This window comes from Squalius cephalus (assembly GCF_949319135.1).
Source record: "Squalius cephalus genome assembly, chromosome: 18".
Lineage (NCBI taxonomy): Eukaryota > Metazoa > Chordata > Actinopteri > Cypriniformes > Leuciscidae > Squalius > Squalius cephalus.
The window spans coordinates 26,259,620-26,285,957 of NC_137139.1; the positions used below are offsets into that span (position 1 = coordinate 26,259,620).

Genomic DNA, 26,338 nt, shown 5'->3' on the forward strand with positions numbered 1-26,338 from the left:
CCAGACTTACAAGTTTCAAAGGCTGATTTCACATACAGCGTTGCTTCCAGCTCTAATATATAAATTTCTTGCAGTTAAATTGAGTGAATCATAAGTCAATTACAGCAAAACCTAAGAGGTTCTATGAAGTAAAGACCAGTGTGTTGCATTTGATTTGTCTGTAGTAAAGATGGGCACTTCAACTCCATTATGAAGCAATAAATCATTCTGAGTACACTCGATTATAAATTATAAAAAGTGAAAGACTCACACAGAGGTCCTTGGCTATCAATAAAAATTAGGTTAACATAAAGTTCATATATCTACGGAGCTCGTATCTATAATGTGCTTTGCACTTTCACTTTTTGTACTCTCATCAAAAGTTAGTCAGATTTGCTCTTTTTTCTTCTACGAGACTGGCCATCTGCTGGGGTCTATGGGTAAAGTTACAGCCCCCAACCACAATCCCACTCACCTTGGGTACATGCTGCAGGTCGTGACACTCAAGGGTGCTTCAAGGGTTCTGTGGATGACATACTGTAGAAACATTAACAACCTGAACGATCATCTGCAAGAAACAATAGAAAATTTTGTTTTATAACAATTAAAATGTATTTGATTTATCTACATAAACTTATTGAAAATATTACATGTTAATATAAATAATTTTGAAATGACCATGTATAAAAGATGTATTGCTTTTTGTATAAACCCGTGTATCTGAAAAAACACTATACATAATTAACAATATTATACTATTATGCATTATATTACTTATTATCAATGGCTGTGCGTAGTTTTGTTGAATTTCTGAAAATATTCCATTTGTCATCACACCACTGCGAACATTGTTAATGAAAAGGATTAATAATACATTAGGGTGCAACTTTGTCCTTGAGCCCGACCACTGAAGTGAGAAGCAGGGCTTGAAAAACTGGAATAGCAAGATTTCAACTGCAAATTTTAAAAGGGTCATGGAAAACAGGATTTTCCTTCCTCTTTTAAAATAATAACATTGTACTATGTACGAGACGAAATAAAGACATACTGTATGCAATGCAATTAGATCGTATACTGAGATGCAAAAATGGTCACAAGGAAACTGTCACTGTATTGATGTCTGAACCTAAATGAAACCAAAACCATATTAACAGAGCACTGCCCGTATTTACAAAGCAAAAGTAAAAAAAAAAATACATTTTTAAAGGTACACTTACTTCATCGATTTGCAGCCATAAAACATTTGAACGTTTTTCATTTTTAATAAGATTAGCCAATTTTTGGAATCATGAACCAAAACGACCAATCGCTGAGCAGTGTTTAATTTTATGCAAATTATTATTTTATTTTTTTATTTGTGTACAATCTAGACATATTTTGAGATGCAAAATATGGGACACTGGGAAACTGTCACTGTATTGAAGTCTGAACCAAAGGCATAACATAACACTGCCCCATGCATATCATGAATATTACTATAGGATATTGTCTGTTTATTAGTACTTATAAAGCACATATTAATGCCTTATTCTGCATGACCATATTCTACTGTACATCCCTTATCCTACCCAACACCTAAACTTAAAAACTACCTTACTAACGATCAATAAGCCGTAATTGGGAGTTTATGTGGCAAAAGTCGAGTTATTAGTGAGAATTGGACCCTAATCCAAAGCGTGATATATTTTATTAAGTATACTTAAGTAAAGTTCAAGTCTATTTTTAACTATACTTTAACTAATTTCAATGTACTTTGTAGGTGTACTGTTTCAGTACTACTTGGGACTAAATTGGCTCACTTTTTAGTTTTACAACTAGTTTACAACTAAGTGTTTCATTTGTACTGCAACTATACTACAAGTGAACTTATAGGTTTACTGATAGTTTACTAGTCAAATACTTGAAGCACATTTTTTAGTTTATGAAAGTACACTTTGAAGTATACTCAGTAAACTACTAGTTAAGTAGTTTTACACCACAAGTATACTTGTAAGTTTTCTTTAGTTAAACTTTACACCATACTTATAGTTTACTATTATATTAATTGTGCACTTCAAGTATACTACTTTGTATAGGCCAAATATATTCTGACCTTTCTGTCAGAATAAGTCAGGTATACTTGAGTGCAATTTTAAGTATATTTCTGAGAAGTACATAAAAACTAGACTGAAAGTATACTTTCTTATTTTTAGCTTAAAGGAAATATACTAATACCACACTTGAATAAACTTCTTTTTCGAAAGTGATATCAAGGCTTCAAAACTGACAAAAAGAAAATTCTTAATTCGTAACACTTTCCTGTGCATTGATTTGCAGCCATATAATATCCAACAGTTTTTAATTTGAGGATTCATGAGTAATAGAGACCAATAATTAAGCAGTGTTTAACTATGCTAATGAGCAGTGACGTAATCAGGAACCAACTATGAAAGTGAAGACACAATACACTTCCTGTCCGATACTGCAATCGAATACAATAACGATGAAAAAGGTTATGACTTGTCTCTGCCTACATACAGGAATGTTACATAATGACATTCGTATAACATAAAAAAGATGGATTGGATACTGTAGAAAATATATCAGAAATCCACAAGAGTAAAGAGTGTGTTCATGATGAAGCATGATGCACTCCTGCACCTTAAGCGCAACAGCTTTCCATCCAGGAAATTTTTTGCAGTGGAAAACTGATTCCCTGTCAAAATGAAATTACATCTTTTTTTTGTAGCACCAGGACATCCAATTTGTGGTCAGACATTCAATACATTTTGACGGTAGGACCGACCTGCTGGTTTGTGCTTAGCAGAAGAATGAGGGCCGAAAGTGGTCACATAAAACTAAATTACGACAGCAAAAAGGAGGACTCCAAGAAAACGAATTCTTACAATATGTTTCTTGCCATAAAAAGTATTACACCACGTCAACAGGTTCCTGCAAAAGAAGAACTGTGGTTGATGTCCAATACAATGTAGTAGACATGGGAATGAATGTGTTATGATAGGTACCTTGTGTACCTGAGATGCAAAGACTAACTGAGAATAACTGGAATGACCTCACACTGCGGTTCATTATTGATTTCACCACTCAGCTCTGACTTTACACCTCTGGCTTTATATGACCTGGGCTCAGGGTAAGAACACGGGCCCTCAGGGACAGAGCACCAGGGTTTAGGTAGCAAATACAGAGAGTTTACTCACCTTTTCATTCACTATGGATACGGATGAAGTCTCAGGTGTTACATGGAATGGTGAAAAAAGACATGCAATTGTTGACTCAACCTATAAGTTGTCAGACAGACAGGGGAATACAGTCATGTGTCTATACAGACTTTGACAACGGCACAGGCTTTACAATCAATTGACTTTCCGTGCCCTTTTGCAATAGGACAGGTGGAGTTATTCGGCACATGTTCATCCATACCATTGTGATAATGCGGGCTGCTCTCAACATTATCCAAGCCAATCCATATTTCCACCCCCTGCGCTTGTTCTGGAGACTTCTTGGCTGCCCTTCACTGAAGGAGAGGGGAAAATTGGGTCTCTCTCTCTCTCTGTCGCGCTCTCTCTCTTTTCCGAAGCCAGCAGATGAGCACACCTGCAGAATATCCCCTGAGACCTGCAGATTATGCATCCCTCCCTCCAATTCCTTGACTTCTCCTACCTCACTCACCGGGAGAAGGACAGAGGGCATCTCCCACAGAAGGTCAACAAGAATGAGATCCGCCATGGGACAGATGCAGCAGGGGACTGCGCCGATGCATTAAAACATAAGATGCGATACTTGAGCGAGGACCTAATAACATCGGGGTCTGAAATGGCATTTGAATTACAGAACAGGCAAATTACAGCAGAAATGAATGGCAACACATCTTTATGCATTATGCATGGCGTATTCTGTCAAATGCTTTCTAAAAGCGTCACTGCAGGTCACCTTTGTTATTGACCTATGTAGCTATATTAGGTGGAGAATGGGAAATTACAGACATCTGTCCCTCATAAAACAAGAAAAATATGTCAATGTGAGCAATTATGTGTATGCTTTAGTTACTTTTATAATGAGTGCTTCAGCCAAAGTAAAAGATCCGCTTTTACCACCTTCCAGGTGGATTTGATCAAGATCTACAGCAGATCAATACAAGACTCCAGAATTTCTTGTGAACTTCATATAGACTGTGGCAAGCAGGGCTGGGCCGAGAGCCGTGGGAATGGAGCAATTGTTAATGACCATCACCTGAGCATCACACCGGTCCCGAGTCCCACAAAGGAGCTCTAGAAGGATAAAAGTGAACCCAGTGAAGGAAAACTTTGGATTAAAGTTTATGTTTAACATTTGCCAGTTCCTGCCTCCTTCTTCCCTGAACGCAAACCTTGCTACATTGACAAAATTCCACATTTATTGCAGCATATTTTGCCATATGGAATTCCTAAAAAGCTGATGGGTAGAGCCTAGCAATTGACCCTTCGCCAAGCTTTGCTAAGCTCCACCCCTCTTGGTAACTGTTGCCAACTCAGACAAGCTTTACAACACATGCCATTGGGGACTTTTAGTCAAATGTGCTCATGAAGTGGAAAAAACTGATTGGGCTGGAATGAATTGTGACATTGAAAAGAATTATAATCTGCTACAGGTGAAACTCGGAAAATTAGAATATCGTGCAAAAGTTCATTTATTTCAGTAATTCAACTTAAAAGGTGAAACTAATATATAGACTCATTACATGTGAAGTGAGATATTTCAAGGCCTTTTTTGTTATAATTTTGATGATTATGCTTACAGCTTATGAAAATTTTTAATTTGGGGTTTTCATAAACTGTAAGCCATAATCATCAAAATTATAACAAATAAATTCTTGAAATATCTCACTTTGCATGTCTATATATTAGTTTCACCTTTTAAGTTGAATTACTGAAATAAATGAACTTTTGCACAATATTCAAATTTTTTATTAAAGTATTTTTCCCTAATTACACAGTAACATAATTTTAAAAGGCAAATTGCAAAGTTTTTCTACATTTTTGGACTAATGTCCTTTTGTTTAGTCATTTGCCGTGACTGAATAAAATAAAATAAATATACAGTATATATACTGTATAGAGAGAGATTGCAGTCACAAAAAGTATTTCTAGCATTAACTGAGCATAAGTAATACTGTATACAGAAATTTTCATTACTTTTACATTTTTTTATTGATTTCCAGGCCCGGATATCACAATTCCTGAGACTTGACTTGTTCCTGATTTTCCAGGGACTGTGCAAACCCCAAAATCATACAGTAAGTGAAGCAAATGCTTTCAACTGAAAAGAGAACAACCTCATTAGAAGTACGAGTGAACTGAACATGACCCTAACGTTTCTACAACGTTTCTATGGTACTGTGAACTACTCTCTGACCTGGATTAATGAAATGGCATTATTTTAGTAACATTACCTTACAGTGGCACCAATGTAAGTTTTATTATTGATGTTTTACATGTTGAGAATAAAAAACGCAACAAGATTGAGAAATGGGAAACAAACAAGGCAACAAGGTTTTAAACAGCACTGTCTGAGAAAATGATGGGTGAAAACAGTTGCTAAGTATTAGTAAAATGTTAGAGGCAGGACTTAGCAAAGTTTCAATGATCAATCTTCCAGTTATTTTGGATAAAAGTCTGCTAAATTACTACTTCCTTAAATAGTGTTCAGTATTATGCTAATTGCATGCTCATTTTGAACCTTTCCGAATAAAAGCATCATTTCACAAGATGTGCACAAAGTGCCTGCCTTCAGAAAATGAATTTCATTTCGGTCTGTTTTTCAGTCTGTAAAGAAAAAAAGATACCCATATTGAGAGCACAGGTGTAAAAAATACGGCAGGGAATACAGAAAAAAAAAAGAAGAAAAAAACTTTGGTTGCATCCTGCAATATGAAATTGATATAGGATTCTAAAAAATAGAAATATCATGATGAGAGACAGAGAAATATAGAGAGGAAAAAGTACAGTAGATTGACAAGATGATAGGACCACATCCATTCGTCTGAGATAGAAAAGTCTGAAAAAAAGTAATAGATTCCAGTATGAGGCCTTCACATAGAGAAAATTGCAAAAAACATATGGCAATGCCAGAAAACAAGTAACAGAGCAGGGAAAAAAAGGAGAAAGTGAAGAGGGCACACAACACAGGTGGCAAACATATAAACAATCCCATTAGCAGAGTTCTATACGTGCTATTTTAAGCAGTTCTCTTACTGAAACAGATGTTTGCCCATTTATTTTCAGGCACATTATGTGGAATAGGCTTGTAACGGGGCATTATTACAGAAGATACAAGCCATAAAAAAAATCATACTTGGCTCACGTGCTTGTTTTTGTGATAAAATGGCTTTGTCTTTTTTAAAGAAACTCCTGACCTCTGCAGGTCCTCAAGGGATAGAAACAATAACATCAAATGCACCTGTATACAAGCCTAACTGTGAGGTTGCCTGGCTTTTTTTAACCTAACGAAGGAAGTGAGGGACATGGCCGGTCGGTCTCTGAAGTGCTGCTCTGTGCTTTGTTCTCCTGTAAAGGTGCCACATCCAACTGCCGCCGCAGTAATAAGCACCATCTTTCTACCGCATTGTCGCACACCTTCACAATCCCCCCTTCTTAATTTGCTCCCCGTGGAGCAGTGAATGATTTCGTCTGTTCTATCCTTTATATTAAACATTTCACCCTATTAGCTCTCAATAATCATTTTCTGCTGCCACAGACAAGGTGATTTCCCCAGGCGCATAAAAACGCAATAACATCAGCCCGGTTGCCGAGCTAATATTGCCATCATTCGTTTTTATGTGTCTCCCGCAGCCTGGGGAAAACACCTCCTAAGAACTAACTCTCTCTCTCACTCTGGTCTTATGAGGCAAACCCAGAGCACGTAGAATTTGTACATTTCAAAAGTTGCAGATAATCCAATTTTCTGCAGCGCTAGCAAAAAAGTCTCTATATGAGGGGGGAAAGCATCAAGTGCCAGAAAGGGACCTCATTTTGTCCTTCCTTCAGAGTACAGATAGGTAACATAATCCTGCTCTTCACACACCAAAAAGGACAGTAACCCGGAACTAAATGTCCCTTAAATAAGCTCTTGGAACGTGAGGCAAAGCTTTCAAGGAGGTTTTCACCAACACTCATAATTCACACAATGCTTCTTTCTTTGAGAGCAAATAAGGGTTTGTGTAATTGTACTGATGCAATTGAATCCAGAATGGATATAACACAGATGTGGTCATTATTGGCACCCCTGGTAAATATGATCAAAGATGGCTGTAAAAATAAATCTGCATTGTTTATCCTTTTGATGTTTCATTAAAAAATATTTTTTTTAAAATCTAACCTTTCATTGAAGTAAAAGAATTGAAATTGGGGAGAAAATCACATTGTTTTTCAAAAAGTAAGTAAATGCCTGTGCATATATGTAATGTGTGTGTGTGTGTGTGTGTGTGTATACACATAATGACAAAATAGAATTAAATGTAGATTAATATATTGTATTGTAATAAATTATCAGAATTGCGAGAATAGTTGAATAAAGTTAATACTGAGTTTAAATATTTATATTAAATTTTTGCACCACCAAATAAAAATCCACTGCAGAATTAACAGTAATGTGACATTACGCAAAAACAAAAAAACAAAAAAAAAACAATATAGAGATGTTTAGTTCCTGAATTAATCTGAAACTAAATGATTCAGCGAATGATTCAGTGACTCACACGAAAAGAATCACTCGAGTGAAGGACTCAAAGATTTACTCATAAAGAAAGTCACTTGTTGCCACCTCTTGGCATTACTATAACCTGCAGAAAGAGTCACTGAAAAATTCCCACCACTAATGCACTGACGGAACTGTCTGGAACATGCACTGGAACACAATATGAATTGAGGGGAGAAAAAGAACACAAACTCCATTATAATGCGTTATGTCATTTCAGGTTATATTTACACAATACTCTCCCTAGGAAATGCACAAGTTCTAGAGACTCACAAAAAGTCCCTGCAGTCCAGCAGGGTTTATCTCTAATATCAGTCAGGGTGATATAAGTGGTATGACAGGCACCACGTGTGATTGCTACATCTCACAGACAGACCCTTTCTCCGATCAAAGAACTGAAACTGGTGCATGCATGCTTTGAGTGTGACGAAATATGCAAAAGGAAAATCTTCTAGGTCAGATTAGCTCACTACTATATTAGACACGGCGTGAAAGAAAACATCAATATCTTTTACACAAAAGCATGCGGCATCTCTTCAACTAAGTGGTCTTAACAACACATCCTCCCTCTTTTGTTACGGCATCTCTCGGTTTCTGCAGTGAGAGGAAAAAAAGAAATCTCTCATTAGGAGCAGGTCCAGAACAATCACTCAATATCTGACTCACTGGCATCTCTGTGTTTTTGTTGATTGCAGGCAAGAGCAATCAAGAGATTCTCTTTCTGTCTCCCTCTCGCTCCTGAATAGCTGATTACTTTTTTTTTTTTTTTTTTGTCAGGATTAGTGGCATCCATCTTATTCTTTATTCATGCGCTCTCATTAACACTGTGTGCTGAAAAGTGCCACTATCAAGCAGATGAACAAGGTGGCGGCGCTCTTTTCTGATAATTGTAGAGAGGAAGGGATTTTAGCCAAGCTGGAACACGCTGTGAAATCCCATAATTCTCAGTCTGCTTGCTCGACGCGTCCCCTGCACCTCCATCTTAATTGGAGGCAGGCTTCAGGTGCAAACTCGCCAGCGTGAGGCAAAGATGAAATCAAATTACATGTCAGAGTCCAGACAAAGTGGGAGCTGATTGAGGAGTAAATGGAGGCTAATCTCCTCTGGTGTTTTCGGAGGCGTGCAGGCTGAGTTTCTCTGAGCTTCACCAACCGAAGACGAGAGGCAAGCTGAGAGCAATAAATAGAGCAGGAGGAAGTGCAGGCTAGTGTAGGATCTAATCACACAGACAGTGTGCAGTGCTAAGGTATGACATAGTGCCCTGACGTATGTGCCAAACGAAATACTACCACATGATGTGGAATGTATTATGCAGTGTGTACTGTGCACGGTATGTACATTTCTACTTCATTTGCCAAAATCTACAGTGCAAAACTAGATCACACTGCTTGGTCAGTGAAGGTCTTGCTATAAGGGATAGTGTACCAAAATGAGCCTGAATGACATTCTTTCCTCTGTGGAAGAGAGAAAAAAGATATTTCCCAGGGGGGGAAAAATCTGTGATTTTTGTCAATGGGGTCCAATTTTGTTTGGCCCCCAACGCTCTTCAAAATATATTATTTTGTGTTCCATAGAAGAAATTAAGTCATACATGTTTGGAATGAACATTTTCATTTCTGATAAATTGACTCAATTACATTATTTACACGTTTTTGTCGCTTATGCTCATCAAGGCAGCATTTATATGGTTAAAATACAGTAGAAACAGTGATATTGTTAAAAAAATATATTTTTTAATTTTTACATTTGCAGCAGCCATTTCTCTAGTCTACAGCGTCACGTGATCCTCTGTAAATTATTCAAATATGCTAATTTGGTGCTCAAGTAACACTTCTTATTATCATCACATTTGAAATCAGTTGTGCTGCTTAAAAATTTTCCAGTCACTTTTGATCAATTTCATGTGCCCTGGAATAAAATGATATATAAAAGAGTAAGAGTAAGTAAGATATACATACATATATATATATAACTGACACCAAACATTTGAATGTTTTTTCTATGCATGTATACCAGCATACATACTGTATACGCCAACTTGGCTTTGTCTTTGAACCTGGATGATATCCTACTCATCTGACATTCACTTTCTACTTACCATTTAGTAAGGAAGTATGCATTTTTGAACACGAGGTCTGTATCCTATGATGCAACATGCTCAACTTGCTCTTTCATGTTGTGATGAATGAACTGGATCTGAAATGTGACTGGAAGTAATATAAAAAATGGATTAAATGCAGAACAACCGTACTTATTTCAGAAATGACACCCAAATAAAATCATATTAAGCTCAATAATATGGCATACTACTGTTTGAAACGTTTATCATTGCATAATGCAGTAGGTTTCACACATTTTAAAAAGAAAGCAGTATGCAGTATATACAGTATTGCATTGGCACATTTAGCATATTTTCAGACATGTGGGCATCCACTAATTGATCACATTCAACACATTATGTTACTATGTTTATTATATAACAGATGTCTTTCGCTTAGGTGAGAGAGAGAGAACGCTAAGGCACACCAACCAAACTCACAAAAAACTCCTTAGCACAACAGATAGTTCAATTAAAGCGCTGCGCACAGCAGAATTAATGTTGCTGATTACCTGCGAGCTTGATGGGAAAGACAGCAGGCGAATACTATATATCAGATAGTGTACCACTGACAGCACTTGAATTAGAAGCTGTAAAGTTGTTAATTAGAAACTCCGCTTTCAAATTTGTTAATGGGCGCCATATTAAACAAATCTTTGAGCAACTGTCTCTAAAGTAACTCCTTCACTAATTACTAAAGACTACAATTAGTACAACAGAAATGATCTGCTTCTAATTAGACCAGACTCCACATTATGAACCATCCCTAACATGAGAAATCCTTCGGCTCTGCGAAGCTATGGCAACTGGCGAGGAGAGAATTCATCTCTGCTCGTTAATTCGTAATTTTTTTTTTATTACGAGTGGAGGAAGGCCATTTGCCTGTCATTCGAAAAAAGTCATGTTCATTCAAACAGTATTTACATAAACATTGTTAGTCGTAGCTAATTTGCCTGGCTGATGCTCAGTCCTTAGAAGCGTGAGAGACTTAGCAGATTGTGTTCTCAGAACAACAAGTTAGGCTAGTAATATGGGTTATAATGGAAGCCCATCTCTGCCTAAGAGTCAAAAATAAAAAAAATGGTAATTGGGAAAAAGTTTAAAATAAGCATTATCATTTTTTTTTTTTTTTTTTTTTTTTTTTGGTGAGATGGAAAGTTGCAATTATGAGAAATAGTCACCTTTGTGAAATATTCCTGGATGTAAAAAATACTATTATGACATATAAAGCTGTAGTTATGAGAATTAACGTCATAATTATGAGATAAAATCACAAATGTGAGATAGTCACAATTATATGATATAAAATCACAACTCTGAGTTATAGCCACAAATAGAAATCAAATCACAGTTGTGTTATAAAATCAGAATTGTGAGACATATTTGCATTTTACAAGAATGAATGTCACAACTGTGAAAAACAGTCAGTTGTGAGAAAAAAAAAGTTGCAATTGTAGGATATAAAATAACAATTGCAACCTATAAAGATGCAATTCTGAAAAAATAAAAATCACAATAAAAGTCATAATAACCTTTATTTATTTTCTACTCTGAGGCAGAATCTGGTTTCCACCGGCTATAAATGGCTTCTCCCTAAGGAACTGGTCGATGAGTGAATTAAAAAAGTTATATGTTTTGGCAACGTATAAGACATTTAGATCAACAAATTTATTCCCATAAATCTGCATGATCCTAAATAACACAGCCTATATTTACATAGTAAAAACAGGAAAGATATGCAAATTGTCTGATGTTTTGTTCCAACCCCAGTAATTCTCTGCAGAGGAGTCACAGCAACTACAGAAGCAAACCAAGAGATGGCGCTACTGTGACTCTGCAAGCACACACGCCAATCACAAAACAACATTTTCTGGCACTTTTTACAAGACAAAGTCAGATCTTCTGGGATCAGATTTCCTTTTGAGACATTCAAAAAAAGTAATGTCACAGCAATGCCCTATTATGAATGGTCACTATTAATTAACAATAAAGAAATAAGGGGAAAACATATCTATTACAAACACAATTTGACCTTTAGTAGATTAAAAAAAAAATTCACATCGTTTAAGAGTAAAAAAAAATCATTGGTGTCCATTTTAGCAGCCTCTCAGAATCCTTCAAATGTAATAAAAAGCAAATCTCTGGCACTTTTCTCCAATAATAGCAATAGAGGGATAAAACTTGGTTTAAACAGACTCCATTCTATCCTATTACATTTAAATTCAACTCCATTACTGTTGGAAAGATCTGCTGTCACAGACAGAGAGTGAATAAGTTGACGAGCCCCGAACTTTCATTAGAGCTGCAGGCTGTGAACAAAGCCGGAGACGTATCGGGTGTTATTCCTCAGTCCAGACCGGTGACATAACAGCCTGAACCCTGGCCCCATAACAATAAACCAGCGTCTCATGTGCCACCTCTGCACTGCGCACGATGACCGTAGGTGGTCGGAATCGCTATAAACCTGCATCAATCTCTGTATTATGGGTTGCGGGAACAAAAGTACAGCAGTAAAAAACTGCTGTTTGTTTGAATTTCTGGAGAAAAACTGTAATGGTCTTTTCCACATCCAAGCACACACTCTTTTCTGCATGTGCATTTACTCATAATTTCTCTTCTATTGTTAAGCGTCCATATCTCTGCTAAAGCTTACATGGATCTACAAGGTTTGATCATTAAATAAACACACTGCGAGTTCTCTTCTGTGTAATGAGGGATTCATGTTATTGTGATATTCAAAGATGATGTTATACAATTATAATCATGACAATAAAGAGCTTTGAGTGACATATACGGGACTATCTTCCATCAAATGCTGTCTGGAGCGTGAGGTTGTTGTTTGGGGATTTGTTCAACATTCTATAAGGTTTGTGTTAATCGACTCACTATGACACGAATGAGCTTTGGTTTAAAATCTGGGGTGGTGTAATTAGGAGGACAGATAATTAGTACTCAGAAATGGGGCTCTGAGGTCTCAGACCCGCTCTTAGAAGAGGTGCGGCTCAGTCAGACGCTGTAAAACAGAGTTAGTTCTTGCAGGTTGGATTCCAAAGTAAAGAAAGCAAGTCTCATCCTGCTCGCATTCCAGATCTCTCGGCTCTGTTCTGCTACCTCACGGAAAATTCCATTATGATGCAAGATAGGAGGAAGAAATTCAACAAAATGCTCTTTCTCAGTGTACTATAGACTGGTAGTACTTTAGATTTTGATATATCTTGACTAAAACTCACGTACGTACTGTATATGGTGCGGTAGGTAGGGGATGCGTTAATTATACAATTCTATTTTTGTCTAAGTAAATCAAAAAATGAAACATTAAAACTGAAATCAATTGTTTTGGGGCATTTAGGCATCGCAAACATTATGTTCAGTATGAAATTAATGGATATTCATTTAGAGATTTCCTAAAGATTACATTTAAGTGTTATTAAATTATTAGTGTTTTTAAAGATTAACTTTAAATGAGCGGTACAACAAACACGAAAGTAAAAATAGGAGAAATGAGCATGTGCAATATATTAAACAATATTGGCCAATACTGATCAATAAAAATAAAAATAAAAATAAATCAGTTGATAAGCTATATATCATGGTGGATTCAGACTTTTGATGTGTTTGTAAACTAAAACTTGTATACTCTATGTAGAAGGTGCGGTAGGGATGCACTGATATTACAATTCTATCTGATACTGATGATAAGCTGAATTTTATTTTATATTTACGTTATGGTGGATAACCGGTAAATTCATGATATTAAAATGACATGCTATTTTGACTAAATTATTTTAAAATAAAACATTGAAAACTAAAATCAGTCATTTTAAATGCAACTAGTGAATTTAGGCACATTACAGTATGAAAAATGGATTTTGAGATTTGCTAAATATAACATTTAACAGTGTTATTTAATTTTTAGAGCCAAATTTACTAAACAGCGCAAATTAGCGTTGTGTGAGTATTTGCAGCACGTTTCTGTATCTGGTTGCATTGTGAGTATTTGCAGCACGTTTCTGTATTTGGTTGCATTGCGAGTATTTGGTTGCATTGTGAGTATTTGCAGCACATTTTTGTATTTGGTTGACGTTGATTTGGCAGGTTGAGCTCTCTCAGCCACCGTACTTAAGTGCTTGATCTCACGGAAATGACAACTCAATACTTGTTCGGCAACTTTCGTGCTGTTCAGACAAGCACATTTGAGATTATATACTGCTCAAAAAAAGACATCAACAGATGTTTTTGACATTGTGTTCATCATTGGATAAATGCCTTCAATTTAGCTGCATCTCATCAAAACAAAGTCTGATAGGTATGGTACTTTCAGCTGCCAAACTTTCAAAGCTCGTTTGATAGCTGGAAATTCAAATCAAAACACAGAGATGTACTGGCCTCAATTCCAATGTTATAAAGAACCACAGGCAACATCACTCAAAGATATTTACCCCCGCAAATATTTATTCCTGCTATAAGCCCCCTTATTGTGCCAATTATGTCGTGCCAAACTAATTTGTTCGAAGGGCCATTCGGAAGGCTTGTGTCAACATTTTCACCTGTCACTCATCGTCCGGCTCCCTGCCTCGCTAAATGGCGGCTGCTGGTTCTGGTACACGGGCTTTTGTAATATCCCAGTCATTTCTTGTCATAGACACGTCTGAACTGTCTGCCCAGGAACAGGCCTCCATTTTAGAGGCAGATTGCATTAGCTATTTAAATCACCATCAGCAATGGGCCTGTCACAGTCACTCTCTCTCACTCCCAGCGAATGTCTCCACCCCTCAAAACGTATTTATCGTGGGGATGTTTTAGGAAGTGCTGACGGCTATTAAGCAGAAGGAAAATGATAACCCTGTCAATGCTGCCGTCGCCATTTTGCACCCCAAGAAAATAAATGTAGCAATATTCCAGAACATTCTACCCATCAAATGAAATCATATTCGATGGACGCAGATAGTGGATATATACTGTAACTCACGTAACGCATCAGAAGACAGTTAAAAGTCTGAATGTACTACTAGAGATCAGAGCATATGTCATTTTAAAGTGCCAGTCCAACAGAGGAGCAGGTAATTTTAGACAAGGTATGGCTGTCAGTTTTCCATCACAGCAAACACAGGAAGCACGCTTCCCTTATCTACTTCTGAAATGGAAAATATGCATCTCTCTCTATACATATCTTTTCCATGGTGATAAATCTAGCGTGGGAGACTGTACGTCTGCTGGCTTTGTCACTCCCTTCCCAGATAAAGCACGGAGTTTGCCGCCACAGAAAAAAGAATCAGAGGTAGATTCATAATTTACTTTTCCCGCCAGCTTTATCCAACCTTTGGCATAAAATAAATATGTTAAGCCAGGGGCTGGAGGATCATATTTTCACAGCCTCACTCTGAAGCTAATGTTTCATGCAGATAAGGAGCAATTCAAAAATAGACTGGAAAAGATTAAAAACCATCAATTTAGCTCGACTGACCTTCAGCGTTTTATTCTCTATTGTACTCCGTGATGCTACACCATTTCATTCCTCTATCAAATCTAGTATTATTAAATTATTTGAGTCTATAATGAAAAAAAGATGCTACTGAGTGTGACATGCTCATATGTGGTGTAAAATTACTAACGATATTTTTTAGAATGTCAACGGTAATAAAGTCGAGATGAAAAAAGTGCTTCATGACAAATAATTGAATTATTTTCATTAAAACATTATTGACAAAAAATTGGACCACAGGATACTAACTAAATTCACTAACATTTTTTCACCCCTAGAAGAAACATAGAAAGATTTATTTTTCAAATAATCAATCATAGTCAATATTGGGCATTGAACAGTGAATAAACACTAGTAAACTAAGGCACTTTTGGGGTTCAGCAAGGATGCAGTCAATTGATCAAAGGTGACTGTAAAGACATTTATAATGTTACAAAAGATTTCCATTTCAAATAAATGCTTCAGTTGTACTTTCTATTTATTAAAAATTTATCACAGTTTTTTTTATTGTTTTATTTTTATTAAGCAGCGCAACTGTTTTCAACATTGATAAATGTTTCTTGAGCAGCAAATCAGCGTATTAGAATGATTTCTGAAGGATCATGTGACAATGAAGACTGGCGTAATGATGCTGAAAATACAGCTTTGACATCACTGGAATAAATTACATTTTAGAAAATATTTTAAAACAGTTATTTAAACTTATTTTTAACGTTTTACTGTATTTTCAATCAAATAAATGCAGCCTTGGTTAGTATAAGACACTTCTTTCAAAAACATTTGTAAAAATCCTACCGACCCCATTTGAAATTTTGAAATTGAATATTTTAACAAGTTTTGCACTTTTGTCAACTAAAATGTTTTGTCTAAAATTTAAACAACTGATGTCGACTAAAAACTGATGGCATTTTAAGTCAGAGTATACATTTTGGAGTTTTTGGAGTTTTAAAATTAACCCTCATGTCGTTCCAAACCTGCAAGTCTTTCGTTCATCTTCAGAACACAAATTAAGATATTTTTAATAATATCTGAGCCGCTTCTGTACTCTCCATTGACAGCTACGCAACTACCACTTTGACGCTTCAAAAAGTCCATTAAGAGATCGTAAAAGAGATTGTAAAATATGGAGGGACAGAAATCTCTCAAATTTCATTAAAATTTGTGTTCCGAAGATAAAAGGAAAGTCTTTCGTGTTTGGAACATGAGGGTGAGTAATTAATGACAGAATTTTCATTTTTGGGTGAACAATCCCTTTTACTAATATGACTTGACAAAAAATGTCTAAATTAAAATGATATTTGTACAAACAGATAAAAACGATGACTAAAACAAAAAGCTCTAAAAATGAACATTCCTCACATGTAACATGTCACAAACAACATCTGCTAAAAGTTTGTTTCAAGCAGGCTTAAATCAGATCAAGCATCCGTCTAACAATTCAAACAAGCGTTCATGTAAGACCGTATGATAATACCTCTTTTGTTCACTGACTCTTCCGTGACACACAGCTTGAGTCCCATATCCCAGCTGTGGGCTGTTAAATGTAAATGAACAAGCATACAATTTAAATGATACTTTTAGATACATGACACATGTAACATGTATTTTTCTGATCTTTAAAAAGCAACCCATCATAGTGAACTTGTAAAGCATACTCTGCGCTTGGGGGAAAAAGGTTCTTACAATCTTTAGTGATGCGAAAGAAAATGGGAATAGCATGGAGGAGAAAGCATGAAAAGGAAAAAAATAGACTTTGAGGACTGATCTGGGCTCATCTCTTCTTAAATTACTGTTGAAGTAAACTTGGTTGAAGCTCTGACAGGATTAGACAGATAATCCCATAACACAGATATCGTAGACTTCTCTAGGTCCACTGGGGTTCCTGTTAAAGCACACTATATAAACCAGAGCTCACTCCAACTGCATCCTGGAACTAGTAATAATACAGAAAGTGGCCATAAAAGGGAGTTTTACACACCTGGACAAGGAATGTTTCAGAAATTCTTTATGAACATAACACAAGACTTGCTCCCCCTATGTGGTCACATCTATAACACTGCTTCTTTTGAAACGGATCCCTTTGCACTAATGGAACTATAGCCGTTTCTTTTAGCCGGCTTTCACCGTAAAATGATTTATCTCGATTTTTCTTCACACTTTTTTTTCCCTTTTATATTAGCACTAGTTTTATTTTAGTATAATCTTGGCAGTCTGCAGTGTCCACATATTATGCCCACCATGGATGAGTCTGACATTTTTTTTCCCATTGTTGTCTGGTGACCTTTTAGCATTCGTGCAGTGAGGCGTTTTATCACACTTCGACCCTATAAAATCTCAGCTTTGTGACTGACTCATCGTTTTTCAAGGATCGTGGGTAAAAATAATAAGCTGGATAAGTATTCTCACAAAGCTTTTCTTCATCTAACTCAGCTTTCATAACATGTTTTGGTGGGAGTTACGATTTGCAACATGTCTAAAGGGTAAACACATTCTTTTAAGAGCTAAGACAGTGGCAATCAACTCCATTGAAGGGATAGTTCACCCCAAAATTAAGAAAATTAAGTTGTTCCAAACCTATGTGTTTATATGCCGAACACAGAAGAAGATATTTTACTGCTTTGTTTCCATTGACTGCTTCCGTCAACTGTTTGGTTGGAAATATCTTATTCTGAGTCCAGGTTCTTCTTCTACTCATGGGTTTGGAACAGTTTGAGGGTGAGTAAATGAATACAGAATTTTAACTTTTGGGTAAACTAACCCTTTAACTAATAAAGTCAGAGACAGCAACTGTCCACATGTTCCCACATATTCTCACCCCTCCCAGACATGTTTTGTCTGTCAGTTCAAATTAGTTTCCATTGACCTTTTTTTTTGCACGGCGTTCACAGGATTCGGTTTAATCTAGACATGCTCGGCACCCTAATCAGTGTCTCATTATTTCTGCAGGTACCAGTGAAATGAAAAGATTTGAGAGAGTGTTATGAGGCATTGACAGGTGTTGGGCCCCCAAAAAAACAAGGTCAAAACCATGAAAAGGTTTGACAAAACTTCAACAAAACTTTAATTCACTTTCTGTCCGTTACTACAAAAGGAACAATAGATTAAACTGATCGACAACTTCAGAAATTACCTCTATTGATGAACAGTTCTGAGAACTAAAATATGAAATGAAATCATTGTGCCTGCTTAGTTTTTGTTCTTATTAAATAGCATTATATGTCTCTTTCAGTGCAACGCAGACAGATAAGCTAAGAAAAATGAAAGTCTTTTAAAGGTAAAATCAGCCATTTCTGCAAAAACTTAATATTTAATTCATTCACCGAACCGAATTTAAAAAATAATGACTTTTTGAGCCATAATAATAGCAAATTGTTGAAATTAAGTTCCAATGTTTACACATTTCAGAGAAAATCGACAGCCTACTTATAGTTTTCTCTGATTATCAAGCTGAGAACGTATTTTAACATTGGGGAAAAACTGCACAAATCACCTTTAAATAACAAGCACTGTAGTTTTCAATTATATAATGATTTGTGTCAAGTTTATGCCAATAACACTGTGGTTGATCTTGCTCTCGGCTCATATCTAGGAACATTTAGAAAACCAAAGAGCATCTATTCGAAAAAAAGAACAAGGCTCCAGGATCCAACATACACTCTGAATATTGACTTCATGGTGTTCGAATCCTATTCTGCAGAATTACATTCTCTCCTATCCCACAAGGCACTTGGCTTTATTACTACTTGGGTCGGCTGTCCAGCTCCCACACAGTTGTCTCTGATCAAAACTTTTCTTCTCAACTTATATGCTTTAGCTTCTAGCAGCGAAAAAGCAATAAGTTCTGGATTTAATTATGCAATACACCCTAGGATGTGAATATGCTGTTAAAATATTCTCCTTCACATGAACGTCGAATTAAACAAGGCCCGCAAATTCCTGTGGCTCCGAGGACAGCGCTCCAACCTGCAACCTGTGTGAAGCGTGCACAGTCTCGTCCACAGAGGGATGCACTCCGTTCTAATCAGGCCCTCCAGCTGTTCTTTCCTTGGCAAGGTTTAAGTTACCATAGTGATGGTGACGAGGGTTCCAAAGAGTTTTACAGAACACCAGGAATTTAGCTCACGGAACAGGCATGCACAAGCTCAAGGAAGGCAACTCTTAAAGTGGGTGGAGTGCTTTTGGCAAGTCATTCTGCCTCGCATGGGGACGCCTGGTCGTCAACCCTTAAACGTGCTCCGACTCCTATAAATATGCGTGCCTCTCAACGGCAGGCGGATAATTGTGAAAAAAAAAATGTCTCAAAGCAAACACTAGCTCACCCTCTCAACAACAAAAATTTTTTGGGGGGGCATTTTGTCAGTCTCCGTAGCAGGCAGAACAAGTAACTTTAGGAGTTTGCTGATGGTCTGAAGCGCCCGCGGTGAGCCGGGGAGTCAGTGAGATGGTACTAATGTGTTGATTGGGCCAAAAGTGAGGCTGAGAGAAAAGAGCATTTTGATGATGGCCCGCTGGGATGCCAACCCTCCACTGTCATTACCCAGCTTTTAATTACAGCGTGTCAGGAAGAGGGGCGGAAAAGCACTGGTTTCTCATGTCTAATGAAGGGGACTGTGCATATGAGATGCTCAGGGCATTCTCACAAAACACACGAAGCGGCGGAATGGAAAATATATATGTATTCAATGAGTTCCTCCGTGAAAGAAAGCAAGAAAGTATGAAAGGGCACATTACTGCATGTATACAAGCGTAGAAACTATACGGACCCATTTACACCTGCATTAACATGCGTTTCGGTGATTGGATAATGATCAGATTATGCTTGAATACATTAACAGACGCTATGTGAACGGATCACTCAAAGCAAATTTGGTGGTGGTCTCGGATAGATTTTGACCAAATGAGTTATCGTTATCCGCATTCAGCTACACACGTAATATGTACTGAGGTTAAGCTGCAAATTATCATATGTCGCTTTGACGAATGTGCAAGCACTTTTGTGGGTTGCATTTTATTTGAATTCTGCACTTGCAATGAAAAAAAATCAACAGACACAGCAATCTTGTGATTTTTTCATTGGCTTCAGTCAACAACTTTTGGAATCTCATCCTTCCCCAAAGAAACACATTCTTCTTTTTTATTCACTTCTAAGTCTGATTAATTTTCTTTACTAGAAGTGTTTGTACAGAAAAGAAAAGCAAGAAATGATGGAAAGCATTCTGATTTTATCAATCAATGCTTTTAAAATTCGGTAAAAGAAAAAAAAAAGGTTTCAGTGAACAAACCTCTATCCAATCACACTGGAGACACACGTTAATGTGTAAACGTGGTGAATCAGGTCTGTGCGCAACATGAATTTTAGTGGGACTTTTTTTGAGTCTGCTAAAGTCCAAAAATGATAAATAAATGTACCTTAGTTGAATCAATCAATTAAAACTAACTTTAGCTGGACAATAACTTTATCATAGAGCTGTTGTAAAGCCTAAACAATCTGTTACAGTAATTATCTCTGTAAAGCTGCTTTGAAACAATTCCATATTGTTAAAAGCACTATATAAATGAAGGTGACTTAGCATAATATCTACAACTTTTTGTTTTTTGCAATGTTTGAAAAATTAACAACAAAGCAAGAGGAAAGAGATGAACTTTTTCCCCATTTATTAAAGACCGATGCTGTGAAACCTTGTATTTAATGTTCTGGAAATACAACCTACTGTAACTAACAGTCTTCCTGGAACGTGACTGAGCGATTGTCCCACACAAACAAATCTCATCCATCTCTATACACACACACACACACACACACACACACACCTCCTCTCACACAAATCACATTCAGAGTTAGCACTGAGCAAATAAAGCCTATCCGTATTCCAATGGCGAAGCCAATTTGCAGCCAAACCGGGAATGTAAAATTTATTCTGTGAAATAATGCTACTCTTCATTGTCAATTTGCTTGGACATAAAAGTACATTAGATGGCTGCCGCATTCCATCTTGGGCAAGTCAGAACAGACTCGGGCAACGAGGAGCAGCATTCCCATCAGCAATGGAGAGAGATGAAGGAAGATATAGTATAGAGCATACATCACCTATATAAGGAAGCCTTTCTTACAAGTTATATAAGTTTCATTTAATCTGAAGCATCTTTGCCAAGAATTACAGGTTAATATGTCTAAAGGCAGTTTGAAGGTGAAGCGCATGGACTTGTTTTATGTGTCAGGGGATATTTACTAATCATGGCTTTCATGTCGCAGTGTGCAAGCGGAAGGTTTTCACATGAGCAGAGCAGAGAACCACAATACAGCTGCATTCTTGCATGCATGAGTCAGACGTGGGGGAAACGGGATGCATTTTGTTCTTTAAACCGATCAGTATTCATGCTCTCATGGGAGACAGAAAAGAGTAAAGGTAGATCATGAGGTTGATCTAACTTTCTCTGCAGTTCCACACACACACACACATATAGAAAAGAAAGAAAGAATGAATACATTCCTGGACGCGTTGAGACAGATTTGCCGCCTACAGGGAAGAGGCTACTGTAACCCAGCACCATTGTGTGTGTGAGTGTATGTCTATTTGATGGGGGTCAGAGAAGCAAAACTCTGCACTGACCTGAAGTTTCAAAGTAATACAGCCCTGTATATTATACATGCTTGGTTTGTTGACCAGTAGGCCATCTCTTCCCCAGTGCCACAGCAAAAATCTCATTGCACTGCCATAAAAGCTGGTCTGAGTCTACATTAAATTGTCTCTTTTAACCTGAATTAACTTGTGATGTTCTCTGATTTAAGTAAAAATGCAATCAATAATCAAATTAACTCAAGGTAACAAACAGTGAAGCAACTTTCGTGCTTTTCTCTATTGCAAAAATGAAAAAATAAAATAAGACATCAATAGTGTCAAATATTGTAGCTCAAACAGTAGAGCGTTGGCGCTTGCAACGCCAAGGTCATGGGTTCGATTCCCAAGGAAAGCAAGAATTGATAAGAATGTGTATGTGTACCTTGAAATGCAGTGTAAGTCGCTTTGGATAAAAGTGTCTGCCGTAAATGTAAATATATAAAATATAAATATATTAGCTCGTTCACGTCTGATTCGTGAACGAGCTAATTCTTTTCAATCAACCTGTTAAGAGGTGAATTGGTTTGACTCGATTGCATCTGTTCTCAAGTCAACAACTCACTCATTCAAAGATCCGGCCTCCAGTTAGCAACTCAATGAATTCACGTCCAACTCAAAATGAGCCAAGAATGGGAGATCTTATGAGCTTGAGTGCGCTGATGGCACGAAAAGTTACTATGCCGAATTTTAGGTACTATTAGTGGATATGAAAACCATATTTAGATCACGACCATCAGTTGTTTGTGAACTAAATCTGCTGTAAAAGCCCACTATATGAAATGCTTGAATGTGGACATTATATTACCATCTGAACGGGTAGGTTTTAGGTAAAATCTAAACATAACGTTAAAATATTTAAAATTTGTTCACAATCAGTACTTTTTTACTTTTAATACTTAAGTACATGAAAAATGTAGTGCTTCTGTACTTTTCCTCAAGTAAAATTGAAATGGAGTATTATTTTATTAGGGTATCTGAACTTTTACTCAAATACTTGATTTGTGTACTTTGTCCACCACTCCCAAAGTTTTAACTACAGTAAATGACAAATGTAAGCAATGTGATCTTTTTTAAAAAAAACTTATTTAGTTAAAAAAAATTAAAATAAATCTAATTTATAATATAAAACAATATATTTTCACACCATTAACATGGTATCCATTCTAGTGTGTATTTAAGATTTAAGATGGGGACAGAATGAGTGATTTCTGAGGCTGATTGTTTGGACAAACACTTGGGCACAAAGACTTCACCCTCACACAGAAGGGAGGATGTTTGCTTTTAACCTCCTTTGACACAGCTTTTGTTTTCCCCCAAAGTTTGACTTGGGTCAGTTAAACTACTGATTTTTTTTTGGAGAGGCCTGTTTCTTTTTCTTAGGGTCGTGACCAGGTGCTTGCCTTTTAAGTTTAAGAATGCTGCAGTGGTCTTTGGAACAAACAGTGGGGAAGAAAAGTCTCATGCGAAATAGTAACATTTTACATTATAAATCACCACAAACTGATACAAATATGATGTTCTTGTTTTACAAGTAGTTTATCAAATGGAATTTCAATTTTGTCTTCACTGTATATACAACATTTAGGCTTGTCCATATAGACATACACCACCTTTCAAATCTTGTGAAATGTTATAGTTTAAAAGAACTGTTTTCCATTTATACTGATTTTGGTGCTCAAGACACTTATTATCAATGTTGAAAATAGTGCTGCTTAAGAATTTTGTGTATTCAATATGTTAATATTTTTGTTGCTTTTTTTCAGTATTCTTTGATGAATAGAAAGCAGCAATTATATGAAATAGATCTCTTTTGTAAGATTATAAATGTCAATCAACTGAATGCATCCTTGCTGAACAAAAGGACAAATTCAAATTAAACTTATAAGTAATTATGCTCGTAAGTGCTTGGAGACACTCACAGAGACAGTGCTGAGAGTAACACACGCAGTAGAGATCTTATCTGACAGGATTTCAAACCTCACCCTCTGGTGTAGAGTTCCTGGGGTTAAGAAGAGACAGAAAGAGAAAGAATGGGTGGACACTGCATGCTCAGACAGCTCTGCTGACTCCTCATACAGATTCAGAATGTACAAAAATTGCCTCAGAACATCTAACGAAGTGAAATAAGTTCAATAGCTTCCATTTTCTTTGTAGAAGCGATCGACATTAAACATGAACCTAGCTTTAACCAAAACTAATTGACATCCTCCAATACCTCAAATGTGGTGTCATACCGCATTATATAGAGTGGACTGGGTCAAACTATTGAGTGCCACATCCTCTTTTTTTGCAGGCCTTTGCAAAGCGTGTCTTAGTACACTTTTTATTGACGTCACCATTTTCAGAAGCTGCCCTAATTAACTTTATCATATCATCGTATCAGCTTGCAATTTTGTCAGATTACACAAGATGAGCGAGACAAAATCCTACAAAATAAACACAGCTCTCAAAATGTGCCACACGAAATCATGTTCCCAGGTGATTGTGAGAATTCGAGCTCAGGAATTCCATCAGATCTGTAATCAGTCAAACCCCCGCTGCTTCCTACCCACATCCCCATTGTCTTGTTCCGAATGCCTATAGAAATCAACAGGAGGGGTGGGGCATTCCTGCTCCTGTTCAGACTTGAGCTCATGGCACATTGTAAAAAAAAACAAAAAACATGCTGTTTTAAACACGATTTTTTGATACAATGTGTATGGAAGATACAGTCATAAAGACCAAAGTCTGTGGCTGTCATGTCAGCACAGGTAATGGTACTATTTTTTGTTTTTGTGGCCATTTTACAGTAAAAACGATTGAATATATATGCAAAAGCCAACCATTAAACAACGAACGCAAATCGTCATAAATGTATCTGAGATGAATCTGCATACAAGTAGTGTGCAGTAAAATATCTATTAAGTTAAAGTATCTAAATTCTATTATAAATTAACATTACACTTAGTGAGTTAGTGGCACTAGGTGTGGTTCAGATTTATGATACGGAGGGGTGCGGTTTACAAAAAAAGGCTAATTCCCATTGGTCGCTGGCTGCTGGTGTAGCAGCGCTACCTGAAGCAGGTAGGCAAATAAAGAGACCTGAGATAGAGGATCACACTGCTGCTCACCGCGATGGGACTCACACGCACATTGGGACCAACTAAAACCGTTCAAGTACTTCATACTAAAGGTTTAGGCCTTTTTTATTTTTGACAGAAAACAAATGTTTGTTGTTTGTTTAGCACCAAGTTGGATCTAACACCATGTACAAGGTAAGTGTGTGTTTAAAATCAAGGTGGGTAACATTTATCATTCAACATTGCCTTAAGAAACTGACATTTGTATTGTACTATAAATATTGTGTTGAATTGTTTTTTTCAAGTTGACCTAAAGTCTTTCTACATTCTGCTTGGCTGCGATGATGTTAAAAAAATAAACTAAAAAAGTACTTTTGAACAAAGTTTAAAATATGTATGTACATACATAAATTACAACTTCAACTGATGATTGTGTGCATGTAGGAGGGTAAATCAGTACAGATCCGTATCAAAACACTTGGAAACCCCCTTATCAAGCACACAAGCATGTTCACAGGGGGGGTGGGGGTTTAGGGTTGGGTTACACTGTGTTGGGAGTCGAAATGTACGTTTTTTTTTTTTTGTGGTTGGCAAAGCAAACAGGCCTCGTACCTGTATGACCTACAGGCATGAAGGGAGAGACAGGTTTGGGCTCGCTGAAGGGAGAGGCCAAGTCACAGGATACTTTCTCAATGCAACAACAGCCTTGAGCATGGAACATCCTGAACCTGCACAACAAATAATCAGTTAGATTTAGAATTTTAAGTTGAAATTTTCAAAACTTTTTGCCGTTAGAATGAGTACAGTGTTTCGAATGGTCTGTAATCCCTGTGACTGATTTACTGACAGTGTGCTTATGTTGTGTCATACTTCACACAGGTATGGAAGAGCTGCGGAAGCCGTAAAGATGCTTTATCTGCTCTGTGAATTCTATCCTTCATTCCACCGGAGTCTGTGTAGATGTCCAATCAGATTTCAGTGGTGTGAAGTGTAGGAGACATGGAAAGATCTCATCACCTTCCACAACCTGCGAAGGCCTGTCTCGTGTTAACAAGGAGAGGAAAACAGCACAGATACGAGGCGATACACATGTCAAGAGTACATGTAGCTTAATAAAGCATGCTAGTTTTCAGTTGTAGCATAATTTGGCATGTGCTTCATGCTTGCACGGATTAATGCAGGTCATGAAAGTTGTATGCTAAACGCTGTGAATGTTAAGCCCCGGCTGTCCTATTATGCAATGAACGCTTTTAAGTTCAGCATATCTAAACATCTATGTAAAGCAATGTACCTCACCCTGCCCTTTAGCGCACCGTAGCTCCGCAAAACATGGCATGTTTGTTCATTTGCTGTTGTTTAGAGAGCTGAG

General features: G+C 36.9%; 2 long non-coding RNA genes across 2 annotated transcripts in view; one reads left to right on the forward strand and one right to left on the reverse strand.

Annotated features, from left to right (window-relative positions):
* Positions 1–459: 459 nt before the first annotated feature.
* The window catches only part of LOC307145924, a 42,048-nt gene continuing 16,169 nt past the window's right edge, over positions 460–26,338 (reverse strand). Inside the window, exon 3 of the long non-coding RNA XR_013819020.1 lies at positions 460–547. This is a non-coding gene — a long non-coding RNA (uncharacterized lncRNA). The remainder of the gene's footprint in view (positions 548–26,338) is intronic.
* Positions 25,012–26,068, forward strand: LOC307145911. Its single transcript, XR_013819015.1, has 2 exons — positions 25,012–25,164; positions 25,849–26,068. It is a non-coding gene; the product is annotated as an uncharacterized lncRNA (long non-coding RNA).